The sequence below is a fragment of the Glycine soja genome, chromosome 13, assembly GCF_004193775.1.
Source record: "Glycine soja cultivar W05 chromosome 13, ASM419377v2, whole genome shotgun sequence".
Classification (NCBI taxonomy): Eukaryota; Viridiplantae; Streptophyta; class Magnoliopsida; order Fabales; family Fabaceae; genus Glycine; species Glycine soja.
Genome location: NC_041014.1, coordinates 12,798,009 through 12,802,146, shown reverse-complemented (window position 1 = coordinate 12,802,146; position 4,138 = coordinate 12,798,009).

Here is a 4,138-nt window from a genome sequence, read left to right as displayed (position 1 = left end):
ACTTTGATGAATGAAAGTCTTATGAGACACACTTCAAAGTTCCACTTCTCTCCCTCTTTTATTCCTTCAATTTCGTGCTCCCCCCTTCTCTCTTTCTTTTCCTCCATTAAAGCATCCTTTAGTGAAAGTGAAGAAGCAAAAGGGGAAGAATCTAGTGAAGAAATCTACCCCCAAGAAGAAGGACAACCTTTAATGGTTAAGGGGGAGTGTAAGGAGGTAAGTGTCTCCTCCAAGAGACTAGCTAAGAAGGAAAGTCATTTTGAAATAAAGACAAATATTAAAGAAATTTCCCCTCTTAGACAACCTCCACATCTTCTCCTTTGTAAAAATACACTTGTTAGCATTGCCACACCTCTTAGGCTTGAGGTTATTCCTCAAGTAAAAGAGTTGTTGGATGAGAGTTTGGTTCGTAAGAGCTTAAATCCTTGTGCTTTGTTGGTGTCCAAAATAGGTATTATTAGGCATCAAATCCCTAAAATAAGTTATATGATGAATGTGTTGAGTGTTGCAACCCTCTTTTGTAAAATCAATCATGCACCCAACATCTTTATGATTCATGTACATAGGGACTCATTAGGTAGGTTTGTTCTTATTTTTGGTTTTAATACAAACATAGGTGCTCATATGGGACACCTTAGATTTGTCATATTTTTTGTAGGAATAATCAACACGAAAATACAGAAAAAGGTACGCTTTATTGCATTACTTTCCTTAATTTTTTAAATAGTGGTCAAGGGGTTCCCACAAACCCTAAGAGAATAAAGGTCATTCTTGATTTGCCCACTCCACCAAGTATAAGGGAAATCTGGGGCTACCATGACTTAACAAACTTTTACAAAAGGTTTGTCCCATATTTTTCTATACTTGTAGCACCACTCATTGAGTTGGTGAGGAACAATGTTCCCTCATGGGAAGATGTCCATGAAAGGGGTTTTCAGACCTTACCTTACTCTAACATACCCAACACCACTAATACATATGTTTTTATTCTTTTTACAGGTATCGAGGAAAGGAGCCCAAAATATGAAGAACCTCAGGATTTGAGGTCAAATCCATTCCAAGGTGGAGGGGATGATGCAATCCTACCCCCCAAGGGTATTGGATAGAAGACTCCAAGAGGATTGGGCTAGAGCTGCTAAAGAAGGCCTTGGGATTCTCATGAACCCCAGGGTAGATTTCTGAGCCCATGGACCAAGGTTGGGTCCTCTCTTCTTTGTAAATATTAGAATAAGTTTTTTCTTCTTTTGGGCCTTGTATTTTGGCCATTCTAGTAGTATAGGGTTTTAGCCTTATATTTCAGGGCATTTTGAGTAGTCTTTGTTGTAGGGACTTTTTTTTTTTATATTTTCTTGTATTTTGGCATGGGGTGTGTGTGTAGCTAAGCTCTAACTTCTTTAAGAATCTTCTCAAGGAGGTGAGCTTAGTTATTAGAGGGGTGTGTGTAGCTAAGCTCTAGCTTCTCAAGGAAGTTTTCTCAGAAAAGCTTCTCAAGGAAGCTACCTAGTCCATAAATAGAAGCATATGTAACACTTGTTGTAACTTTGATGAATGAAAGTCTTATTAGACACACTTCAAAGTTCCTCTTTTCTCCCTCTTTTATTCCTTCAATTTCGTGCTCCCTCAAGCTTCCATCAAACGTGTTTATTTTTCTTGTCTTACTTTCATCATTAAAATTCTAAGGAATGCTGCAAAAATGATAAGTATGGATTGGAGTGTCAACATAATTTGGGTTTCTTCTCCTATCGTGATGCCTTAACATTCTTGTTTTATTTTAAAAAAAATACCCAATAAAAATTAGCTTTGGGTCCAGTATATATTTTTTTTTAGTTTCGATTTTGTTCTCTAAGTTTAAAAGGTTTTATTTTACTCTCTTAAATTAAAGTGTCTTTATTACCAATCATTTCATTAATCTATCACTCTAATTTAGCTAATTTTGTGTGACATTCGATAGAAAAGCATATTTCCCTCAAAGAAACACACACACACACACATTTTAAAAGCATTTTAATTATTTTAAATAACGTGTTTAATCCTCAGTTAAGAATAGTCATTACCTATACAAATTTAAAGAAAGCATGTCTAATGCATACAAAATGTTAAGCAAATAAAAATAAAATATTAAATTATCAAAAACTTGACTGCAGAATTAAAATCAATAGTGGAAAGTTACTATAACCATATGTTCTATGTTTCTAATTATTTAAATTCTCAGTACACTTTAATCATCATTATGATGTTCATAAATCAATTATTTTTTTAAAAATGTCTTATGATTTTGAATAACAAGACTTCTACAATTGGCTTCTCCATTATTTTTTCAATTTTTGAATTATTAATCATCTTTCTTCTACATTCTTCATTTTATAAATGTAAATAGGTGTTGAATAAAATTTATTTTGTGAGCAAATGGAGAAACATATTATATAAATATTATTTTGTGCGCAAATGTCATAGTTATCCATAAATTAATAAATTATTTTTTGTCCAAATGTCAATAATTGTCCATAATTTATGTGCTTCATTTTTTTAAACTTAGGTGCTTCTTAATGTACATAAAAATTATTTTGTGTGTAAATGTCATAATTATTTACAAATTATTTTTTGTGAGAAATTATTAAATTAATTTGTGTGCAAATGAATTTGAGAATGACTATATAAAAAAAAAAAAAGTGAGAGTGACGCATAAACAAAAAATGAGAGAAACATTCTTGCAAGTAGGATAAAAATATATGCGACAAATTACTACATAAACTGTCACGTGAAACTTTTCAATTTAAAAACATTTTATTTTATACTCCTCCATGACAAAATAAGCGTCACATGTTGGAAAAAAATTATCCTAAAAATGAGTTTTATTTTAATTTTTTTAATGTAATACTAAGTTAGTTTTATAAAATTATTCTTTTCATTTATTTATTAAATTTTCAATTTATATAAAATAATCAAAGATGATATTTATTTTAAGATGAATAAGGAGTATATAGTATTAGATAGATTAATGTATGGTACAATATTTGACTTAGCATTATGATTAGTTTCACCCGTCCTCTCTCGTACTCCACACGTTCGCGTGAGCCTAATTAACAAACATTAATACATGTATTCTCCCATAATCAACTTGACTGATATCATAATGGTGTTTTCAACTTGATGTGTTAATTAATTGAAGGGTTATGTTTAATGATAATTAAGGTGCACACCGGTTTACAGAGTGAATAACATAAACCGAATATCAAGGATTATTTTATCATACTAAAATATAATTTTGATTTTCTATTTTGTTTAATTTATGATTTTGAATTCTTTAATAAAGATATTTTTTTAAAAAAAAATTATAATTTTAGTTAAATTTTTAATTTTGTTCGTTTTAATTTTTCTATTTTGATCAAATTAAATTTTAGATTTTATTAGACAACTGACCTCAATAACTTAAGAGGGGATGAATTAAGTTAAAAAAATTCTCGTTTAATTGACTTCTAAATCCCCTTTTAAATCTATATGTTAAGAATATTGAAAATGAAAATGAAAGTTATATCAATAGAATACTTCAAGTGTGCAAGATAAATAAAATATGCAAGATAAAGTCATCAAGATAGAGAAGAGAGGAATGCAAACTCAGTTTATCTTGGTTCAACCACTTCTTTTGTCTATGTCGAGTCCTTAAGCAATCCACTTGAGATTTTCACTAACTTTGTAAAAATCATTTTTACAACTTCTGAACACCCGAGGGATCTCTTTTCCTTGTGTTTAGGAAACTCACAATTCAAGGGACAAATTGTCTCTTGATATAAGTCTTTAAAGAAAGTATAAATGTTTTTCTCTCTTTTAGAAAGGAAGATACAAGATGAAGTTCTTCGAAAAATCCTTAATTGATTTGCAAGTGTTTAACCAATGATTTGTTTTTGAGAGGATAAGACAATAAGATTTTGAAAAACTCTAAAAACTTTCGTAGATAAGTCACATATTTATAGGCCCTTGGTGACTTTTCAAAAACTTATGAAGGGATGTGACTTTTCAGAGTAACTTTTAAAATTTTCTCACTAGTAATCGATTGCAACTCTTTGGTAATCAATTACACGATTATGTAATGAGGAGTCATGACTTTTCAATTTGAATTTTTGTAGTTCCGTTATTGGTA